This window comes from Gorilla gorilla, chromosome 21, assembly GCF_029281585.2.
Source record: "Gorilla gorilla gorilla isolate KB3781 chromosome 21, NHGRI_mGorGor1-v2.1_pri, whole genome shotgun sequence".
Taxonomy (NCBI): Eukaryota; Metazoa; Chordata; class Mammalia; order Primates; family Hominidae; genus Gorilla; species Gorilla gorilla.
In genome coordinates this window covers 11,016,056-11,040,431 of record NC_073245.2, presented here as the reverse complement: position 1 = coordinate 11,040,431, position 24,376 = coordinate 11,016,056, and the positions used below count along the sequence as shown (strand labels likewise).

Sequence of the window (24,376 nt, the reverse complement as noted above, 5' to 3'; positions counted from 1 at the left end):
ACAGTTGGTTGTAGCTGGCATCTTACAGAACACTGGTTCCCTCTTCTACACCATCATCCCTGTCTTAACATGTATTCTCTCAGAAGCCCGTGGTGAGACACGGATTTGAGTGGTTTATTTGGGAGCTGATTCCAGGAAATAGCGGTGGGGGCAGTGGAGTAGGGAAGTGAGACAGGAAGGAAAGGGAGCCAGCAGAGGGAGTGTGATGAAGCCAGTTACCTCTACCGGCAACTGGACCGCACTCCTACCCGGGAACTCTGGGAGGCAGTGTGGGGCATGTCTCAGAGCTATTGCATTTGAGGGCATCTGCCGCAGGCTGAGAGCTGCTTCTGGGGTCCTGGAAGGCCCTCAGGCACAGAGTTGCATAATTTAGAGAAAGCAGTCTTTGCGTCTAGAGGTGACTGCTGAAGGGTGACTAGGGTGTTGTAGTGCGATCTGCTATGTCCTCCCACACCCCTGACCGGGGGTGAGCCACGCCTTAGAAAGTCCGTAACCCAGGCCGGGCGCGGTGGCTCACGCCTGTAATCCCAGCACTTTGGGAGGCTGAGGCGGGCGGATCACGAGGTCAGGAGATCGAGACCATCCTGGCTAACACAGTGAAACCCCGTCTCTACTAAAAATACAAAAAATTAGCCGGGCGTGGTGGCAGGCGCCTATAGTCCCAGCTACTCGGGCGGCTGAGGCAGGAGAATGGCGTGAACCCAGGAGGCGGAGCTTGCAGTAAGCCGAGATCGCGCCACTGCACTCCAGCCTGGGCGACAGAGCGAGACTCCGTCTCAAAAAAAAAAAAAAAAAAGAAGAAGAAGAAAGTATGTAACCCAGCAGCCAGCATGGAATAGGCACTGGCATCAGTGTATTGAAAGAATGAGGTGAGCTCTATCTCTTGCACTAGGCCGTGAATCCCCTGAAGGCCAGGACTATGTTCCACCTGTCCTGAACCCCAGGGTCCTCCAGGGATGGGAACAAATGGGAGGAACTCCTGGGGCTGGTGTGTGTGTGTGTGTGTGTGTGTGTGTGTGTGTGTTGCCCCTGATCCATCCAGCACTTTCTGTGGACTTACCTACATCAGCAAGAGTCCCATTCTGCCCTATAAGGGCTGTGGGTGGCTGAGAAGGGAAGCAGGTGGTGGGTGCCTCCCTGTCTGGGCCCCCACTACCAAGAGCCCATGCCAGAGGTGAGGGCCCAGGATGATGGAAAGAACTTGGCTGGTGGCTGCAGCCACCAGTTCCTGGTTGCCAAGTGACAGCAATGTGGGTATTCCAAGCTCCCTGCCTCCCTGGAAACCATGAAGAACTGAACCAAGGGGCAGCGCCTAGATGGGCACTGAGGCGAAATCATTCACTACTGTAATTCTTCTTTGGCCTAGCATCAGCCCAACCGTATCACCTCCTCCAGGAAGCCCTCTATGATTAATATTGTTCTTTGTTTCTACCAAGTAGCTGATATCCAAGACTTCCCAACTTCCCATTCCCCTTGTCAGTGGGGTACCTAGCATATTTGACACCCATAGGAGATATCTCTTTTTTTTAAAAAAATGATAATTTTTAGGCCGGGCACAGTGGCTCATGCCTGTAATCCCAGCACTTTGGGAGGCGGGCGGATCACAAGGTCAGGAGATCGAGACCATCCTAGCTAACACGGTGAAACCGTGTCTCTACTAAAAATACAAAAAAATTAGCCAGCCGTGGTGGCAGGCACCTGTAGTCCCAGCTGCTCGGGCAGCTGAGGCAGGAGAATGGTGTGAACCCAGGAGGCGGAGCTTGCAGTGAGCCGAGATCATGCCGCTGCACTCTAGCCTGGGCGACAGAGTGAGACTCCGTCTCAAAAAAAAAAAAAAAAAAAAAAAGATAATTTTTTTTTGTAACTCTGTTAATTTTTTGAAGTTTTTTATTGTGGTAAAATACACATAGCATAAAATTGATCATCGTAATCACTTTAGGTCTACAGTTTAGCGATATTAACCACACTGTTTTCCACGGAGGCTGCACCATTTTACCTTCCCACCAACGGTGCACAAGCGTTCCAATTTGTCCACCTTCTCAGCAACACTTGTTATTTTATGTTTGTTTTGTTTTGTTTTCATAGTAGCCATTTAGCCATTCTAATGAGTGTGAGGTGGTATCTTTTATTTTTTAAATAGAGATGGGGTTTCGCCATGTTGCCAAGGCTGGTCTTAAACTCCTGAGCTCAAGCAATCCACCCGTCTCAGCCTCCCAAGTGCTGGGATTACAACCGTGAGCTACCATGCCCAGCCAGTGGTATCTTATTATAATTCTGGTTTGCACTTCCCTAATGATTAGGGATGCTGAGCAACTTTTGATGTACTTATTGGCCATTTGTATGACTTAGGAGAATGTTTGTTCAAGTCCTTTACCCATTTTTTAACTGAGCTGTTGGGTTTTTGTTGTTCAATTTTAGGTGTTCTCTGTATATTTTGGATATTATTCCCTTATCAGATATACGATTTGTAAATATTTTCTGCCTTTTTGTGAATTGCCTTTTACTCTGTTGATAGTGTCTATTGATGCACAAAAGCTTTTAATTTTCATAAAGTTCAATTTGCCTGATTTTCCTTTTGTTGCCTGTGCCTTTGATGTCACATCCAAGAAATCACGGCCAAATCCAGAGTTGTGAAGAATTTGCCCTACATTTTCTTCCAAGAGTTTTATATTTTTAGGTCTTACATTCAGGTCTTTGGTGCATCTTGAGTTCATTTTTTATGTGTGGTGTGAAGGAGAGGTCCAGCTTCATTCTTTTTATATGAATATCCAGTTTCCCCAGCATCATTGGTTGAAAAGGCTGTTCTTTCCCTATTGAGTGGTCTTGGTGTCTTTGTTGAAAATCATTTGGCCATACATGTGAAGGTTCATTTCTGGGCTCTCTATTCTGTTCCATTGGTCTGTATGTCTGTCTTTATGCCAGTACCATAATGTTTTGATGATGTAGCTTTGTAGTAAGTTTTGAAATCAGGAAGTATGAGGATGTCAATGAAGCAGATCACTTTTTAACACCTCCCTCCTCATCTATGAAATTATTTTCAGCAATAACCACATGATAATCAGTAAAAATTATTATTTCCCTGATTCATTCTTCAATGAAAAAATATATATGATTTTTTTTTGAGACAGAGTGTTGCTCTATCACCCAGGCTAGAGTACAGTAGCACGATCTCGACTCACTGCAACCTCCGCCTCCTGGGTTCAAGAGATTCTCCTGCCTCAGCCTCCCAAGTAGCTGGGATTACAGGCACGCACCACCAGGCCAAGCTAATTTTTGTATTTTTAGTAGAGATGGGGTTTCACCATGTTGGCCAGGCTGGTCTCGAACTCCTGGCCTCAAGTGATTCACCTGCCTTGGCCTCCCAAAGTGTTGGGATTACAGGCATGAGCCACCATGCCTGGCCAAAAATATATAGATTGTACAACTCCCCCTTTTTAGTGTATAATTCTGAGTTTTGACAAATGTACACAGTCTTATAACCACCATATTCTCTAGGTATTTCCAGAAAGAAAGGATTTTTAAAAATTCATCTTTATTGAGATATAATTTACATACAATAAAATCACCCGTTTTAGTTGTATACTTCATGAGTTTTGCCTAATGTATAGACCAGTGTAACCACCATGACCAAGATATAGCATGTTTACATGTCTCCAAAAAATTTCCTCATGTGCCTTGGCAGTTAATCTCTCCAGCCTCTAGCTGAGGTGTGTTAGTCCATTTTGCATTGCTATAAAGGAATACCTGGGACTGGGTAATTTCTAAAGAAAGGCACTGCAGGCTGTCTAGCATGACACCAGTATCTGCTTGGATTCTGGTGAGGCCTAGGAAGCTTTCAATCATGGTGGAAGGCAAAGGGGAAGAATGCATGTCATATGGAGAAAGAGAAGGGGAGGGAGCAAGGAAGAGGTGCCAGGATCCTTTAAATAACCAGCTCTCACATGAACTAATAGAGTGAGAACTCACTCATTACCATGGGGAGGACACCAAGCCATTCATGAGGAATCCACTCCCATGATCCAAACACCTCCCTGTATGCCCGCTTCTAGCATTGGAGGTCACATTTCAGCAGGAGATTTGGAGGGAACAAAACATCCAAATCATATCACCAGGCAACCACTGATCTGTGTTTTTTGCATCTATATTTTTGGTATCTAATTTTGCCTCTCTTAAAAGTTCATATAAATGAAATGTATAGAATGCCCCAGGAAGCAGATGTCAAGATGGAGTTAGCAGTGTTAGAGGTTTATTGGGGATAAGTCACAAAAGGAAAAGGGGAGTGGGAACAGGAGTATGTGGGGAGAACCTTCAGGCCTTTCTGCTGATCTGGCACCTACGAAAGAAGAGAAGGAAGGAATAAGGATTAGTGAGAAAGTCTCAGCCAGCCCAGCGGAGAACCCCAGCACCAAGAAATATCAAAGAGAGTTCCCTGTTGGACTGAAATGGCCAGGCCTTAGTGCTGTCTCTGCTTGGTGGGCTGCCCGTAAAGAGCATGGCTTCAGCGCGATCCCAGTGGTCCTGCAGCTGGAGGATGTTAGCAAACTGCACTCCTCACAGCTGTGTGGCAATTATTTTCTTGAAGGTTTGGCACCCCTCCATAGCTGACACATAAAATAATACCCCTTCATGCCTTTTTTCACTCATCATCATGTCCAAACTTCATCCATGTTGTGTGTATCAGTACCTTCCTTTTTATTGAGTAATATTGTGTTGTATGGATGTGCCAGTTTGTCCAGTCCCTTATTGATGGGCATTTGGGTTGTTTCCAGCTTGGGATGATGATGAGTAATGCTGCTGTAGACATACGTGGACAGGTCTTGGTATGGCCTTATGATTTCACTGGTCTTGGATAAATTCCTAGGAGTAGAATTGCTGGATCTTATGGTAGAGTATATGTTTATAGGAAACTGCCAAATGGGTTCCCAAAATGGTCATACCATTTTCCACACCTGCCAACAATGAATGAGAGCCCTGGTTACTTGACATCCAGCAGAAGGGGATTTAATGGGAAAAATATGATGCTTACTGAACCAGTGGATGGATTGGAATGTAAAGACTGGGGAAAGCTGCCACCAGCTTTCAGAAAGTCTGGACATTGCAGGAGCTTCAGGAAACCACCAGCAGTGATCACAGCTGCCTCCCATCCTGGGGCAGTATGTGTGTATGTAGGGTGGTCGGGGGACCTGCAGAGGCTGCTGCCAAACTGAAACCTAAAACTCAAGATTCTGCCACTGCTGTTGGAGAAGCAATAATGTGCCCCTGCCTCTGCCTCCCAGTGGCTGGATCTAACTCGGAACCCAGCTGGCAAGTCATTCTGAAAAATGCACTTGTTAGGTTTCAGGCCCTTGAAATACTAAGGGAAGGCATAAAAGGTGTGAGTGTGAGTGTGTGTGTGTGGTGGGGGTCAGGGGGGTAGTACTGGGGCTTTGACAAATTGCTCAATGTATATTGTCTCATTTAATTCCAAGAACAACACTTTAAGGTAGAAACTATTATTATCTTCTCTTTAAAAATGAGAAAAATAAGGGAGAAGTTGTGCCATTGTCCTAAGCGGCAGGGTCAGGATTTGAGCCAGGCGGTCAGCCTGCTTGCCTCCTCATCACAGTGCCATGCCTCCAACAGCATCACTAAGGGCTTGCGGGATTCTGAGCTCTGAGTTTCAAGATCTACACAGGAGAAGCCAAGAGTCGTGACTGAGGACCATTTTTCAGACCTCAGGGGCAGAAGAGGCTGGGAATAGAAAAAAGGGTCAAGGGTCCAGGCTGGGAACAGAGAAACGATCTAGGCATGGGAAGCTCCTCCAACCACAGGGACACATGAAGAGTCTCTGCAGAGACAAGGGAGGCCACAAGAGGGCACCCTGGCCCACCCAAATGTCCACAGATGGCAGCCACGCAGGGAGAGGCACACTCTCCTCCATCCTGACTTCATTCCTCCAGGAGGTTCAGGGGAGCCCTAGACCAGAGCCCCCCAGCAGGCTCTGTCCATACTGCAATCAGCCTTCACACCTGGAAATACCTGATTTTAGCTCTGGGGATCGTTGCCTTCAGGGAGAGACGGTCCCCAAAGAACCTAAGTCCTTGGAGGCACAGAGGGTCGGTTTCTGAGGCCACTCTCTTTCCTGTACCCCCTACTTCTCTTTGTCTCCATCCTTTCACAGACTTGGGCCTGATCCTTGCTTTGCCCCCATGCCACCCATGTCCAGCTCCAACTCCAAAGTTCCATCAGGCACTTGCCCACCTTGGTCAGGCAGGTGGGAGGGGTGACCAGTCTTACCTTGAAAGGCTAGAAGCTCTGCCTGATGCTCCCCAAACCAGAACATCAGCTTCATGAGCACAGGGATTTGTGTCTGTTTGGTTCACTGCTATAGTCCTGGCACCTAGAACAGAGCCTGGCAAACATAGTAGGTGCCCAATAAATATGTGATGAGTGAATAAATACATTAGCAGGTGCATAGTGTAGAAAAGTGTCTAGGCCTTGGAGTCAGGGAACCTGGGTTTACATCTCGGCCTCTTTGCTTACTCACTGTGCAACTTTGGGGAAATGGCTTATCAAATTGTCAAATAGGGGTTATAGTGGTGTCTCCCCAAGGGCTGTTGGGAGAATTTCTGAACATGATGTCAATAAAATGCCTCCCACAGTACCTGGCTCATGATAAGGGCCCCTAAGAGGTGGCTCATTATTTGAGATAATGAGGCCTTGGAAAACAGCACCTATTTATTGAGGATTTACTATGTGTCTGGCACTTGGCTCATGTTATCTAATTCAATTTTCTTAACAACTTTTAAATGAGAAGTTAAGTAGCTCAGAGAAATTAAGCAACTTTTCCAGGGTCACACAGCTGAGAAGAACAAACTTGGGTTTAAATCCAAGTCTTGAACCCTGCAGCATGCAAGTTTGCAAGTCAGACTTCCTGGGCTCAATTCCCGGCTTTTTCACTTACAAGCAGTATGACCCTGGGCAATTTTCTTAGGTGGAGAGCTAGGAAGGGACAGAAATAGACCACCACCTAGGCCTGGACTGTTCTTTAGGATTTGCAGGAGTCAAAGACACCACCAACAGTACTAACAGTACTGCTGCAGTCTCACTCCCTGGAGATTGTGCAACCTGCCAAGGCCCCTGGAACCTGCTGTTTAATCACAGCATTACCTGGCCCCCATCAAGCACCAGACTGTTTCCAAATGTATTCTTTGTACTCTACCTAGAGCTGAATTCACAATCTGGTCAAGCAGTCAGGACACACACACATACACACACACACACACAGCTTGGCTTTCCCTTGTAGACTTGGGCAAGTTGCTTTGCCTCTTTGAGCCTTAATTTGCACGTTTGTAAGCTAAGGGGTGATAGGTAGCACCCCGAATGAGGATTACCTACAAAATGGAAGGGCGCCCTGAGTGCTGGAGGTGAGCAAGGAGGAATGGGAGGGTTGGTTTCCAGGACTACTTCAGTAAGAATCAGGCATTGATTTCTAGGCTCTGTTAAAAGATAATTTTCAGAAAGAGGTTAAAACCGTGACTCTCTTACAGCTATAAAAATGAACCCATACTAAAGATTTTAGTTTACTCGTTAAACAATGAGGGGGCAAGACAGATGTTATAACTCATTCAAAAGAAAAGTACAAATGTATATAGAGTAAAATAAATAGACAGATGTTACAACTGGGTCAAAGGACAAGTCAAAAAAGCACAAATTTATATGGAATAAAGGAATTGAATTATAATTGGAGGCAGAGTTAATTTTTCCACAAAGGGGATGGAAGTCAATTCCATCAGACAAGACAAAGTTTGTATGTCTATCAGTTATCTGCAATTTATAAAGTGCAAAATATTAAGCTCAGAGACAACGAACAGAGCTAGAATCATACATTCCCCAGAAGGGTGTGCTGTAGTTTTCTCTATAGCCCTTTTTGGCCTGGAGATTCAAGGCTTCTCATCCAGCATCTTCTCATCTCATCTGTAAAGTGGAGTGACTAATTGTAATACTCCCTGGTTGCGTGAAGATGAAATGAGCTGGTAGAGTAGAATACTTCACAGACAGTGAAGTCTTGGTTCCCTAATCAAAGGTTATAACAGTGTCTCTTACACTGTATTGTGAGGAGGATGAAATGGGCAACACACACAAACAACCCTGACCCATGCCCTCACTCAGTGTGCGTTGACACCTTGTAAGAATAGTTCTGACCACTTCGAAAATCAGCACAAACTGGGTTAAAACCCAGGCCTCTCTGGTGTCGCAAGCCATATGATTTTGTTGAACACGAGATTTTGTTGAGCACCTCCTCCCCTGGTGGGGCCTCAGTCTGCCCATCTTTCTAGGAGTGCTAGGTCAACCGAACTCCTGAGTGACATCATCTCCTATTCCCTCCACTGTGTGAGGCACTTCACAGCTGCCAAGCTGTCCAGGACAGAGCAACTCTGGGAATGGCCTGGCAGGCAGGTGGCATGGATGTGGTAGGTCAGGGTGACTGGCTGGCAGGGATGTGGCAGGGATAAAGTCCAGCCTCCAGCCCATCCAGAACTGTCATAGTTTCCATCTTGCTCACGTGGCCTGGTGGAAAAAGGCTGGCCCCAGCTGGACTTTAGCAAGAGAAAAGGAAAAGATGTTTCCCAACTGCTGGGTCAGGTCTTGAGTTGGCCAGGATGAGGACAGGGCAGAGTCCAGCTTCATCTGAATCTGTGTCTTCTCCCCGCCTTGTCTGTGGCCCAGCTGCCCTCCTGCACACAGCTGTCATCTTAGAGCATCCCTGTGCCAATTGCCGAAGCAAGACAAGTTGTCCTGCTTTGGGTCCGGGCCTCCAGTGCACCCAGCTCCATGCCAAAACCTTTGATGGGGTCAGAAGAGGAGCCCTTGCCTTTGGAGGTTCAGCTATTGGGTCTTCATTGAGGGCTATAATTCATAGGAATGCTTAGTTTGCAAAGGAAGGAAAACAAACTGGTTTGGGCAAAAAAGCAATTTATTGTCCTAAGGGGGAAAACGAAGTCGGGAGAAGAAAGGGAAGTTAGGAGTGAGGTGTTTTAACTAGGGAGTCCAGGGAAGGCCTCACTGAAAAGGGATGTTTGAGCAAAGACTTGAGGAGGTGACAGAGTGAGCCCTCTGATGTCCCAGGCAGATGGAACAGCAAGTACAAAAGCCCTGAGGTGGGAGTGTGCCTGGCATGTGTCTCAGGAGCCCAGGGAGGGAGGTGAGTGATAGGAGATGAGGTCATAGGGGTAACTTGGAAGCCTGATATTAGTAGGACCTTGTAGGTCAAAGAAAAGACTGGGAAAGTGTATATATTTTTAAAGAATGCCCTTTATTCCATGGACTGAAAGCAGAGTCAGGTTCCTGCAGGCTTTGATGGAAGGGGAATTAAGATGGGGAGTAGAAGTGAGAGGAGCAGAGGATGAAGCAAAGACTTCCCCTTCTCAGTCTGGCCTTCCTTGGTGTTGGGCAGCACCGCCTAGGAGCCAGTGGGGGAATTAGTGCTCTGGGATCTACAACACAAGTGAAAGGAGCCTGTGGCCAGTGGCAGCTCTGGCAGGCAAAAGCCTCCTCTGGAGTCACCTAAAGCACCCAAGTGACTGGGCTGGGCTAGAGCAGTTTGTGATGGCTGCTGTTGCCCACTAAGGAAGGGCTCTGGGAGGACAGGTTACCCTTTGTAGCAGCAGTGCCAAGGCCTGGGCCCCATGCAGAGATCATAGTTTTATGTCTGGTGGGCAGTTCTCACTCTGGGGAAACCCAAACTCTTGGAGAGAATAGGAGATATCAGTCAACGACTTCATTTTACACATGGGGAAATTGAGGCAGAGAGAGAGTAGTGCACTGACGCTCACATAATTGGACAACAGCAAAGCTGGGACTTGAATTCAGACTTCCTGACTCCCAAAGCCAGTGCTCCTTTCCCACTTCTAGGGAGACAAAAGATCCCAGTGAGAATTCCAGGCCTAGAGTTAAACTCTGCATTTGAATCCTTGCTCTACCACTTGTTGGCTGTGTGACCTGGGGCAAGTCACTTCCCCTCTCTGTGCCTCAGATTCCTCGTCTGTAAAATGGAGAAAATAATAATAAAAAAAATCAATACCTACCACATAGAGTTGTGGTGAAAATTACATAAGGCAATATCTGGCGTAGAACAGAGGTGACATCAGTAAAAATGGTGGAGGAAGACTGAAAAATTCTTTCCTCTGATAAGGAAAGTGGAAAAAAAATGATCAGAATCAACTTTTTCAGAATCTTGAAATTAATCAAAGGCTTGCAGCAATTGAGGGAACATTTATTCAAGAAAAAAGGCTAAATCTTGATAAGAACAGTGACCTCTGTGATGTTTTTACTTGCCCTATTCCCATCCCCCTCTTTTCAGCTCTGTGGTAGCCTTGGAAACCAGTAGCCCACATTTATGGTGAAAACTATCAAACTGGTAGCCACCAGAGGGGACAAAATAGAGTTGAAGCTCCTTCAAAGCCACATTCCCTGGAATTGTCCTTGCTGGCCCATCTGGTGGTTCCCTGCAAGACCCCACTTGCAAGGTTGTCTTTATTTTAGCTGACTCAGAGCTTACACAGTGCAAAAAGTTTTTCTTGCTTTTCACTGGTGCTATTTGTCAAAAACGTTTAGAGGCAATTATTTAACTTTGTGATTGCATTGGTTGTAAATAACATTTGGGGCAAACAATAAGCTAACCAAAAAGCTTTAAAGGAAAAGCTGGAGAATAAGATGTCCTATAGGGGCTTTGAAAAGCTCTGACATTTCCTGGGAATCTAGAAGGCCATGAGCATGTGTGGGGTGGTACAGGTGCCCAGGGCTGTCCATGCGCACAGGAAAGACTTGAGAGGGCCCTAAACTATCACCTCTGGATGACCTTGAGGCTCTGCACAAGCCGAACGTGAAGGCTAAGGCAGAGTTATCAATTGCCTACCTGAGTTTTGAATATGCTTCAACATACAGGCAGACCCTCAACAAAAACTGGGAGACATATTAGTTGCAGGCATTTAAGGAAATTTCTGCCCAATATTTCAATATCATACAGACAAAAGGATCCAGCCTTTATAGAAGCAGTTCAGAAAAGTCACTTAAAAAAACCAAACGCCACAACATCAACATGTGGGGAGGGGCTAGAATATAATTTCCAAAGCATCCATAATATATTATGTAAAATATTCAGGTTTAAACAAACAAACAAAAAAGAGACATGAAAAGAAATAAGAAACTATGGCCAGGTACAGTGGCTCATGGCCATGTGGCCGGATACATCTGTAATTCTAGCACGTTGGGAGGCTAAGGAGGGAGGATTGTTTGAGACCAAGAGTTCAAGACCAGCCTGGGCAACATAGCAAGACCTCATCTCTAAAAAATTTTAAAAAACTAGCCTGTGGTGGTGTGCACTGTAGTCCTAGCTACTTGGGAGGCTGAGGCAGGAGGACTGCTTGAGCCCAGGAGTTTAAGGCTGCAGTGAGTTATGATCACACCATTGCATTCCAGTCTGGGTTACAGAGTGAGACTCTGTCTCAAAAAAATAAAGAAGAAGGAGAAGCAGGAGGAGAAGGAGGAGGAAGAGGAGGAGAAAAAGGAGAAAAAAGAGGAGAAGAAGGAGAAAGAGAAGGAGAAGGAGAAACTGGTCCCTATATAGGAGAAAAAGGAATCAATAAAAACTGTCCCTGAGGAAGCCCAGACATTGAACTTACCAAAGACTTTAAATAATCCATTTAAAATACATGCTAAAGGAAATCACGTATAAAGAACTAAAGGAAAGTAGAATGATGTCTCACCAAATAGATAGTAACAATAAAGAGATTTAAAATTATATTTATAAAAGGACCAAATGGAAATTTTGGAGTTGGAAATCACAATAACTAAGATTAAAAATTCACTAGAGGGGCATAACAGCAAACTGGAGCAGGCAACAAGAAAGTCAGCAAACTTGAAGTTGGGTCAATTGAGAGTAGTCAGTCTGAAGGACACAAAGAAAAATGAATAAAGAAAAATAAACAGAGCCTCAAAGACCTATGAGACATTATCAAGCATAATGCCATATGCGTAACAGGAGTTCCAGAAGCAAAGGAGAGAAAGATTCAGAATATTTGAAGAAATAATTTGATGGAAAAACATTTACCTACACATCTAAGCAGCATAACAAACTCTAGGATAAACTCAGAGACCTACATGTAGACACATCATAATCAAACTGTTGAAAGTGAAACACATGGAGAGAATCTTGAAGGCAGCAAGAAAAAAAACTGCTAACCAGGTACAAGGGGTCCCCAATAAGAATAACAGCTGATTTCTCATTATAAACCATGGAGACCAGAAGGTGATGAAATGACACATTCAAAGCACTGAAAGAAATTGTCAATCAAGAATTCTATATCCAGCAAAGCTTTCCTTAAAAAAAAAGAGAGAAATTAAAACATTCCCAGATAAGCAAAAACTAAGAGACTTTATTGTTAGCAAATCTGTTCTTTAAGAAATACTAAAGAGAATTCTTCAGGCTGAATAAAAGGACTCTAGAGAGCAACTTGAATTCACAAGAAGAAATAAAGAACACCAGTAAAAGGATACAGTAGAAATACATGTTATGTAAATATTTATATATTTTTATAAACCTTTTTCCTCTTATCTGACTTAAAAGATGACTGTGTAAAGAAATGGTTATGAATCTATGTTGATGGTCATGCAGTTTATGTGTGATAATAACAATACAAAAGAAATAAAAGGCATCTATATTGGAAAGGAAAAGTAAAACTATTTCTATTTGAAGATGACATCATCATGATCTTTATAAAATCCTAAAGATTTCACCAAAAAAAGCTAAGAAGGCTAATAAAAGGATTCTGTAAGGCTGCAGAATATAAGATCAAAATGAAAAAATCAATTATATTTCTGTGCATCAGCAATGAACAATCCAAAATGAGATAAAACAATTCCATTTATAATAGCACTAAAAAGGATAAGATATTTAGGAATAAATTTAACAAAAGAAGCAGAAGACTTGTATACTGAAAACTATGAGACATTATTGAAGGAAATTAAAGATTTAAATAAATGGGAAGAAATCTGTGTTCATAATTGAAAGAGATAATATTGGCAATATTCTCCAAATTGATTTATAGATCATAGTAATTCCTATCAAAATCCCAGCTGACAATTTGGCAGATATTGATAAGTTGGTCCTAAAATTCATGTGGAAATGCAAGGGACCTAGAAAGGTCAAAATAATCTTAAGAAGGAAACATTGGCAGACTCATACCTTCCTATTTTGAAATCTGTTACAAAGCTCTAGCAATCAAGACTATGTGGTACTGGCATAAGGATAGACATATAGATCACTGGAACAGAATTGAGAGTCCAGAAATAAGTAAATTCATACATTTATGGGCAATTGATTTTTGATAAAGATACTAAGATAATTCAATGGGGAAAAGAATAGTCTTTTCTATCTCTTTCTTTTTTTTTTTTTTTGAAACGAAGTCTTGCTCTGTCGCCCGGGCTGGAGTGAAGTGGCATGATCTCAGCTCACTGCAACCTCCACCTCCTGGGTTCATGCGATTCTCCTGCCTCAGCCTCCTGAGTAGCTGGGACTACAGGTGTGTGCCACCATGCCTGGCTAATTTTTTTTGTATTTTTAATAGAGACGGAGTTTCACCATGTTGGCCCGGCTAGTCTCAAACTCCTTACCACGTGATCTGCCCACCTCGGCCTCCCAAAGTGCTGGGATTACAGGTGTGAGCCACCATGCCTGGCCAAAGAATAGTCTTTTCAACAAATGATCCTGGAATGGCAGAATACAAAAGACTAAAGGTGGATTCTTATCTTAATCCATATATGTAAATTGACTAAAAATGGATCAAAGTCTTAAATGTAAGAGCTAACACTATAAAACTCTTAGAATAAAATTTAGGAGTAAGTCTTCATTGCCTTGGATTAGGCAATGTTTTTTTCAATATGACATCTAAAGCACAAGCAACCAAAAGAAAAATTGAAGACGTTTGTATTCAAATAACACTATCAAGAAAATTAAAAGACAACCCACAGAATTGGAGAATATTTCCAAAACACATATCTGATAAGGGTCTAAATATCCAGAATATATACTCCTACAGCTCAGGAATTAAAAAACCACAACCCAATTTAAAAATGGACCAAGGGAGGCCGAGGCGGGTGGATTACCTGAGGTCAGGAGTTCCAGACCATCCTGGCCAACATGGTGAAACCCTGTCTCTACTAAACAAACAAACAAACAAATAGAAAAATTAGCTGGGCGTGGTGACAGGCACCTGTAATCTCAGCTACTTGGGAGGCTGAGGCAGGAGAATCGCTTGAACCTGGGAGGCAGAGGTTGCAGTGAGCTGAGATTGCACCATTGCACTCCAGTCTGGGCTACAAGAGCAAAACTCCATCTCAAAAAAAAAAAAAAAAAAAAAAGACAAAGGATTTGTGTAGACGTTTTTCCAAGGAAGATACACAAATGGGTGATATACACATGAAAAGATGATCAACATTATTAGTCTTTTGCAAATCAAAATTAGAATCAGATACCACTTCACATCCACTAAGATGGTATAATAAAAAAAAGAGGGGCAATAACATGCTGGTGAGAATGTGGATAAATTGGAACTCTCATATGTTGCTGGTAGAAATGTAAAATGATGCATCCCTTTTGGAAAACGATTTGGCAGTTCCTCAAAGAGTTAAACCTAGAAATACCATGACTATAACCCATGAATTCCAATCCTAGTTATACACTCAATAGAAGTGAAAACACATATTCACACAAAAACTTGTACATGTATGTCCATAGCAGCATTACTATTACATGTATGTCCATAGCAGCATTACTCATATTAACCAAAAGGTGGAAACTACCTAAGTGTTCCATCAACTGATAAATAGATAAGCAAAACGTGATGTAGCCATGCAATAGAATATTATTCGGCCATCAAAAAGAATGAAATACTGATACAGTACTTTGTTAACTTTGTTGTGACAATGTGATAACATGGATGAACCTTGAAAACACAATGCTAAGTGAAAGAAGCCAGACTGAAAAGTCCACATATTGTACGACTCTTCATATAAGTCCAGAATAGGCAAATCCTTAGAAACATAAAGTAGATTAATGGTTGCTGGGGGCTTGTGGGAGGGGGAATTGGAAGTGACTGCTAATGGGTATGAGGTTTCTTCCTTTTTTCTTTTTTAATAGACTTTTTAAAGAGCAGTTTTCAATTCACAGCAAAATTGAGTGGAAGGTACTGAGATTTTTCACATACCCTCTCCCCCCATATATGCATGGCCTCCTCCACTATCAAAATCCCACACCAGAGTGGTACATTTGCTACAATCAGTGAATCTACATTGACACATCACTATCACCTAAAGCCATAGTTTACATTAGGGTTCACTCCAGTGGGAGGTTTTTAGGGTGATAAAAATATTCTGGAAATAGATAGTGGCAATCGTTGCACAAACCACTGAATTTGATGCTTTTAAAAGGGTGAATTTTACAGTATGTAAATTATCTCTTAATTTTAAAAAAGTTTTAGAACACTGCTAGACACAGGGTAAGCTCATTAAACACTAGCTCTTATTATTTTTTAACTTTTAAAATAAGGCTTAGGGGAATGGGGGAATAAATTAACTGTTATTTGTCCTATATCAACCTCCACTTGTTACAGAAGGAAAAGGAAAGAAAGAAGCAGAATAAAAATGACTCTCAAGTATGTGCGGCTCAGTGAAGACAGGTGATGGGCTCAAGGCACACTTAATCTGTGTAGGGGTAGGAACATGTTAAGCCCATCTACCTCTGTCATCTGGGGTCCTTCCCCTGGCCAAGGCTGTTTCTCTCTCAAACTGATTGAGTGTAGGACTACTCTTGCCAAGCTCCCAGCTCCTCCAGCAAGCTCCAAGGAGTTAATCTTGACAGTGTGTTTTATCAGGGCTTGTGATCATCCTGTTTCAGAGATGATTGGGTCACACTTCTCCGTTAATGATCCTAAATTTAATGTTCTTATCTCTAAAATGGGTATCATCTATGTTCATGTTTGTTCAACTTGCAGTGATGTCACCTTTTCCTGATTGGACCTACAAATTTAATGCAATCTTGATTAAACCTCAGGAAATTTTTCTTTCTTTCTTTGAAAAAAAAAGTCAATCTTATTCTAAAATTTACATGAAAACCCAGAGCCAAGAATAGCCAAATAAAATCTTGAGGAAGAAATTAGGATTTCGCTCTAGCAGAGATGTAAATTATAAAATCAGTAATTAAGGTAAGGTAGTATTGGCACAAAGAGACCAATGGAATGCACAGAGTCTAGAAACAGCCCCACCTGTATGTGATGATTTAGGACAGAAATGACCATGTAGTACAGTGAGGAAAAAGCAGACTTTTCAATAAATGGTAATAGGGCAATAGGATGTCCATTTGGGAAAAAAATAAATCCTTGATTCCTGTTAGGGGATGAATATTTTTGTCCCCCTTACCCTTCACCCCACCCATGCCAAATTCATATGTTGAAGCACTAACACCGAATGTGATGATATTCGGAGACGGGATTTTGGGAGGTAAGGAGGCTTAGATTAGATCATGAGGGTGAGCTCCTCCTGATGGGATTAGTGCCCTTTTAAGAAGAGGAAGACAGAGAGATCTCTCTCTCTCTCCATGTGGTCACACAGAGGAAAGGCCACATAAGCACAGCAAGAATGTGGCCATCTGCAAACTTGGAAGGGGACCCTCACCAGAAACTGAATGTTGTGATCTTGGACTTCTTAGCCTCTAGAACTGTGAGAAATAAATGTCTGTTGTTCAAGACACTCAATGTATGGTGTTTTGATATAGCAGCCTAAGCTAAGACAATTCCCTACCTCACACCATTAAATTAATAAATAAATAAATCCCAGGTGATTTGTGAATCTAAATTTGAAAATCCAAACAATTGGTAAATATATTCTTGTCCTTAGGTTACACAAAGATTCCTTAAATGGTTCAGAGAAATGCTGATCATAAAGGAAGATTGATAAACTGGACTTTATTGAAATTAGGAATGTCTGTTCATCCAAAGACATTATCAAAAAAGCAAAAGGTAAACTACAGAGTAAAAGAACACATTTGCTGTATGAACAACCAAAAAAGGACTTGTCAAATAGAACATATAAAAAGTGCCTTCAGTCATTAAGAAAAAGGCAATTCAATTTAAAAAGGGACAACACACCCAAACAAGCTCTTCACAAAAGAGAATATCCAAATGGCCAATAAGCAATTGAAAATGTACTCAGCTTCACTGGTTATCAGGGAAAGGAAAATTTAAGCCTCAATGAGATAACTCTACACATTCACTGGAATGGCTAAAAAGGAAAACTCTGACAATGCCAAGTATAAACAAGAATGTAGGGCAAGTGAAACTTTTATACATCTTACTTTACATTGGTACAGCAGCTTTGGAAAATTGATAGTATCTAATAAAGCCAAATATATGCATACCCTGTGGACTATCAATTCTACTCCTAGGTTTATGCCTAATATAAATGAGTACCCATGTGCACCAGAAGACAAATACAAAGTGTTCATAGAATTCTACAAAAGCCCCAAACTGGGAATAATGTTAAAGTACATTGCCAGTAAAATGAATAAATAAATTGTGGTTTACTCATATATAGAAAACTAAAGAGCAACAAAAATAAATGAGCTTCTACTTCATGCAACAACATGGATGAATTTCACAATTATAATTTTCAATGAAAGAAGCCAGACACAATACTGTACTGTACTGCATGATTCCATGTACATAAAGTGCAAAAACAGGCAAAATGAGTCCATGGTGTTAGAAGTCATGAGAGAGGTTGCTATTTGGGGCAGGGAAGGGGAGGGAACATGAGGAGGGGGGGAATATGAAGAGTGACAGTCACTTAGTGTGTTACTTAATATCACTTTGATATTAAGCTGTACACTTAGGGTTTGTGCACTTTTCTGTATATGAATTATACTTGAATAAAATGGCTTATTTTCGAAGCAAATAGATAATGATAATATCTACTATTGTGGGGAATACATGAAAAAAAGGGTAATCGCTGAGATCACTGATTTCTACTTAAGTTCCAGACACTAAGTAAATGCTTCTCAGAAGTGTAACAAGGACTAAGATTTTGAAATATTTCACTGGGCTTTTCTTCTTTCCCTTTCCTTGTTCCTTAGCTTTCTCCCAAGAAAGCCAGAGGTATCAGTGGGGATCAAGAGTGTTACAGCAGGAGCTCAAGGGAAAAAAGTTTATGTTGAACCTTGGACCTTCCAAATAGGAATTACGGGTTCCTCACAAAGAAATAGTCTTGAAAGCCAGTGTTGTTTTTTTTTTAGAGAGAAGCTAATCTTTCCAACTCTTTATGTTCCCATCCATACATGAAAAGCCTGGCCTGCTGGGCAGCAAGATGGATCCTGACTGTAAGCAAGATCCACTTTTCTACCTATTTTTTCATAGGTAGAAAAAATCTAGGATAAGTTGTTAGGGATGTCCTGTGTGTCTAGGAAGGAAGATCAGGGAAGAGAGAGAAGTCAGGGAAAGAGAAGTAGAGAGAAGGAAGTAGAGAAGAAGTAGAGAGAGGGGAAGCAAGATCCCCAGGAGCTTCTTACACACACACACACACACACACACACACACACACACACACACACACACACACACAGATCCATTAGAGAAAGTAAAGCCTGCATCATTTGTGCACATGTGTGCATCATGGTAAAACCTAGCCCTATACACACAATCTCTCATTTCATCCTCTTAACAATCTTGTTACCCCATTACTGTTTCCATTTTTCACAAGTGGAAAGAGGCTTAAAGAGGGATGTGCTTGCTCAAGGTCATAGCTGGGCTCCAGCACATAGCTCTCCGCTGTGATGTTGCACTATTCATAAAACACTTAGTGGAGCATCCAGCACGTTAGAAGATATTATTGTTATTATCTTAGTCCTTCCTCCCAAGTAAATTGTAGAGTACATTACCATTAGAAATCAGAGGACTCAGATTCTAGAAAGACCTAATTCTGCTACCAATTAACTAGAAGCCCTTGGACGGTGGCAACAGCTAATGCTTGCCTAGGTTCCTTACTGATCACCACGCCCCATCCTGTCTGCCCCTTGAGGGGGTCCCTTAAAGGTGATGTGGGGAGAGGTCAGTGCCATCCTGGCTTGCAGATAAGAAACCTGGGAGACTTGAGCTGCTTACCTTAACAAGGTTTGTGATATAGCAGGTCACTGCTCCTCCCTGGGCCTCAGCGTCCCCATCTGTAAAATGGGGAGAAGGGCACATAGGATGGACAATTTCTAAACTCCTCCCCCTCATTTGAAGTTTCTGGAGTGCAAAAGAAAGAGAAAAGGGAGAGGAAGAAAAAAGGAAGAGAGACAGAGTGTTAAAGGAGTGGTTTGGATTTCAGCTTTTATTTTTTTAGGCCATAATGAGAAAAGATTCAAACCAGATGTTGTCTTAGTGACTTGCAGTAGCTGAGAGTGGAACTGTGTTGTGATAATACCACATTAGCATGAAGCAATATATCTATCAACAGTCCCAGTCAGAGTAAAGCAGTTGGCATTTCCAGGGACTGAGTCCCCACGCTTGAGTTCAGCGTTTGAAAGGACCTCAGACCCCAACTGGGTTTCCAAACGCTTCCAGGAAGGGCCCATTCTTCAGACAGTATCCAACCCCCAGCTCTCACTGGACCCCAATCACAGGGAAAGGAAGGGACCCCAGCCGCTCACTTGGCGACACACTTGAGGCAGGCTGGGGAGGCAGGAAAAGCAGCAGCCAGAAAAGCCAGGCTCAGTGGGGGCCAGTGCAGCGTGGCCCAAACAGCCCAGAGGGCCACAGGCCACATTGTTATTACTTTTTAATTAAAATGGCGTCTTTCTCCATTATTACAAAAGCCATGTTTGTTTATTTTAGCAAAATTAGACAGGGCAGACCAGGAAAAAGAAAAAATTAAAAACGACTCATGACCTAGAGAGAACCATAGTTAATGCCTGGGCGTATTCAGAGCCACGAACTAAATGCTTATGGGGCCAGGCAGTTGATATAAATGTGAATTGGGTGGCAGTAAAATTAATATAAATGTGTGCATAGGGTGAGTTAATTTATATAAATATTAATACAAATATGTGAACTTTGACATTAAAAAATCAGGAATGTCTGAATCTGTGAAGTAATGGAGAATACAAAGTCAGGTGTAAACGAATTCAAAAGTCAGAGAGATTTTAAATATTGATTTCTACTTCAGGGGCCACCAGTTTGAAATTCCTGCTATGTATCCTTCTATATCTTTATGTATGTATGTATGTATATATGTAAAGATACACATATATGCATATACACACACATATACAGTTAAACATACATATATACATATATGTATATAATAACCCCCACTTATCCTTGGTTTCTGCTACCTAAGGTCAACGAGGGTCCAAAAATATTAAATGGAAAATTTCAGAAATAAACAATTCATAAGTTTTAAACTGCATGCCATTCTCAGTAGTGTGATGAAATTATCCCCTTGTCCAGTATACCCGTGCTGTACACAGTCCCCGACTGTTAGTTACATAGTAGTTGGCTCAGTTCTCAGATCGAATGTCCTGGTGTTGCAGTGCTTGTGTTCAAGTCACCCTTATTTTACTTAGCAATGGCCCCAAAGTGCAAGAGTAGTGATGTTGGGAATTTGGATATGCCAAAGAGAAGCTGTAAAGTGCTTCCTTTAAGTTAAAAGTCAAGATAAAAGTTCTTGAGTTAATAGGGAAAGAAAAAAGTCATATGCCGAGGTTGCTGTGATCTGTGGTAAGAAAGACTCTTCCACCTGTGAAAATGTGAAGAAGGAAAATGAAATGTATGCTAATTTTGCTGTCATACCTCAAACTGCAAAAGTTATGGACATAGTGTATAATAAGTGCTTGGTTAAAATGGAAAAGGCATTACAATTGTGGGTGGAAGATAGGAACAGAAATGAGTTCTGATTGATGGTAATCAGGTTGTTTGGCACTAGCGGTAGTGTCAGGCATCCACAGGGGGTCTTGGAAATTATCCCTTGAGCCAGGCACAGTGGCTTATGCCTGTAATCCCAGCACTTTGGGAGGCTAAGGCAGGTGGATCATGAGGTCAAGAGATCAAGACCATTCTTGGCAACATGGTGAAACCCCATCTCTACTAAAAATACAAAAGTTAGCTGGGCGTGGTGGCGAGCACCCATAGTCCCAGCTACTTGGGAGGCTGAGGCAGGAGAATCGCTTGAACCCAGGAGGTAGAGGTTGCAGTGAGCCGAGATCGCGCCACTGCACTCCAGCCTGGTGACACAGTGGGACTCCATCTCCAAAAAAAAAAAAAAAAAAAGATATTATCCCTTGAGGATAAGGGGGCAATACTGTACAGCAAGTATAATTTTATGCATATACTCAATATAATACTCCAATAAAAGTGGCAGGAAGATTGGGGACCAGTATCTCCACCCCTTCCTCCACCTTCCTGCCCTAACAGCAGCCCCTAAATAACTCTGGGCAACACAAGAATCTGGTTTGAAAATCAATCATCTATTCCAGTGCTTCCTAGTGTCCATCATTTCATGGAGCAGTAAATTCCACCTTCCAAAAATTAGGGTTGTTGGGGGGCTGACCTAGGGTTGCCAACTTTCTTCCATTAGTTATGGCAGGCATGCCTAGCTGCTCGCTCAGTAACCATTTCCTACTCCTCTATCCCTTTCTTTCTTAGTTTTGTTTGAGGGGCTCAGGTACCCTGTCCTGGGCAATTAATCACCATTAGTAAACCTGACACAGTAATCTCATTCCCTCTGCCAGATTCTTGATTTCCTAGACTTCCTTGCAGCTAAGGGTGTCCTTGTGACCCAGTTTAGCCAATGAGATATATGAGGAAGGGAAAGAATCATTGGTTCCATTTCACCCTCCCTCTTCCTACCTTGAACGTGAACACTATGCCAAGAACAGTGACAGCCATGGTGGGATCATGAAAGAAAGGGCCAGAGAATCACAGAGACCCCTACCTGCCTAGTGTTGGTGAGCACTGATATTTCCCCAGGGGTGTCTACCTCCAGACTTCTTTTCATGTTAAAAAGTAAGCCCCTATTTGTTTGTGCCATTGTTAATTGTATTTTGTTATTTGCGTCTTGGAAAGATGAAATGAGTCAACATCCATTATCATCACCAAGCCAAAGAAGTTGAGCAGAGATAATGTTACAGGAAAAAAAAGTTTTATGAACATTTTGGTGTGGTCTCTGTTTTTCTGATTTTACTATAGACTAGCAAAAACATTTTCATAGAGCAGCCTTAGCCCATGGACAAAAATGCCTGGGAATTACCAATCCTTACCACAGCAGCAGATGGAATGACTGAAGGGCCATCCACCATCAGACTCATTACACAGGCTGGGCTTCTACTGTGGGACATTCGGATTGTTTCCTATTATTTCCTGTATACACAGTGATGCAGTGAACATGTATGAAACTAAATCTTTGCTCTCATCTTTACTTTTTCTTTGGATGAATTTCTTTGGATGAATTCCTAAAAGTGGAATCTAGCTCATTTTACCCAACTGCCTTCCAGAAAGAAAACACCAAGTTATACCGTCACCTCCCCATGGCTGCTTCATACAACCAATTTGGATTGATAACATGTGTTGCCCCAGGATCCCTTCCCAAACTGCACTTGGGCCAAGGTGGTTGGAGTTGGCTGGCTTCTGCTCCCTACAACCAGGAATCCTGATTCACACATCTGTATCACCCTTCAGCCCTCCAAGATCAAAGCCATTGGTACATTTACAAGTGGTCACTCCCCATCGTAAAGTCTTCCCCTGCCCTTCCCAGTTTCCACAGAGGTGGAGAAGAACATCAAGGCTTCACTCAACTTCAGCTGTAGAACTTAAAACTGTGGGCCGGGCACGGTGGCTTATGCCTGTAATCCCAGCACTTTGGGAGGCCGAGGCAGGTGGATCATGAGGTCAGGAGTTCGAGACCAGCCTGGCCAAGATGGTGAAACACCATCTCTACTAAAAAATTAGCTGGGCATGGTGGCAGGCACCTGTATTCCCAGCTACTTGGGAGGCTGAAGCAGGAGAATCGCTTGAACCTGGGAGGTGGAGTTTGCAGTGAGCTGAGATCACACCACTGCACTCTAGCCTGGGCAACAGAGCAAGACTCTGTCTCAAAAAAAAAAAAAAAAAAAGAACTTAAAACTGTGTCACCAGGGCCTGCCGACATCCTCAGGTCTATCACCCACTCCTCACTGGCGCATCCAGGTGCACGGTGTCATTTACTGTTCTACAACCACATCATGAGCTTTTGTACATGTTCTCATCTGTGGGAAGGCATTTTCCCTCTTTCCAGCTAACTGGTGCTCATCTTTTAAAATTCAGCTCAAACATCACTGCTCCCAGGCAGCCTCCTTGACCTCCTCAAGCTGAGCAAGGGCCTGTGTTTGGACCCCCACCCCCTATATAATGCTTCCCTCTATAATGCCATGACCACACTCATGTATCTATCTCATTCCCTCACCAGACTCTTAGGTCCTCAAAGGAAGAGAGAGCCAAAGAGGGAGCGCTCCCTTGGAGAGAAGCTCTGTCCTCCCTGCTTGCCACACACACAAACCCTACCCACCCATTGACTCCTTTTGGAGTCTGACTCATGTGGCCTACCTCGTTGCCAGAGAGTGTTGGACTTGGTGCCCAAGGCCTAGAATTGTGCCTATGCAGGCACATCCTTCCCTCTCTGGGCCTGATCAGAGGAAGAAATCAAAACGGAAATTGTCAACCAGCCATTCCAGCTCTCACAGTGGATGTCTAATAATGGTTGCACCAGACTGGAAGATGCTTGACAAATCATTCTCACAGAAGTTCTAGCAGGAAGTAGAACTCAAAAGGATTCATCTTACACCCATTCCTTTTTCTTCTGGCAAAAGTCATGGTTTTCTTTTTGGGATTCAGTCCTCTCCTTCCTTCAGCCTGGGAGGGCGAAGGTGGAGTGTTGATCTCAAGCCAATCAGAGTTAGGTATTCCCTGAACCATGGTGATTGGTTCAGGTATGTGGGCCTGTGACATGAAAGCCCATCAGAATTAGGTATTTCCTGAACTGCAGTGATTGGTTCAGGTATAAGGCACATGAACTGAGAGCCAATTAGAGTGAATCCCAAAACTACTGGAAGATTGACATTGCTTTGTGTGGATTTGGAATCCAGAAGCTGTAGTCACCTAGATTGCTGGAGAATGAGGTCCACACTGATGGATCAAGACAGAGACCACATTCTGCCTGGGGTTCGATTCACTGGGTTTGAATTGAACCCAGTTGATTCGTTGTTCCAATCCTTGCATCCAGCCTCTCCTGGACTATTGATTCTCTCTTCCTCACCTTTCCTCCTTCTTCTCCTCCC

At 42.9% G+C, this 24,376-nt stretch overlaps 1 protein-coding gene and 1 long non-coding RNA gene across 4 annotated transcripts in view; one reads left to right on the top strand and one right to left on the bottom strand.

The window, feature by feature from the left end:
• PSMF1 (proteasome inhibitor subunit 1) overlaps positions 1-1,216 on the bottom strand; it is a 53,338-nt gene extending 52,122 nt beyond the window's left edge. The window contains exon 1 of one of the 3 annotated variants that reach the window (XM_004061657.4): positions 1,061-1,216. The gene's annotated coding sequence lies outside the window, so the exon portion shown is untranslated. The remainder of the gene's footprint in view (positions 1-1,060) is intronic. The other 2 variants (XM_019017223.4, XM_063702362.1) reach the window with 2 other exon arrangements.
• The window catches only part of LOC129528991 (uncharacterized), an 85,206-nt gene that overhangs the window by 3,206 nt on the left and 57,624 nt on the right, over positions 1-24,376 (top strand). The window lies entirely within an intron of this gene.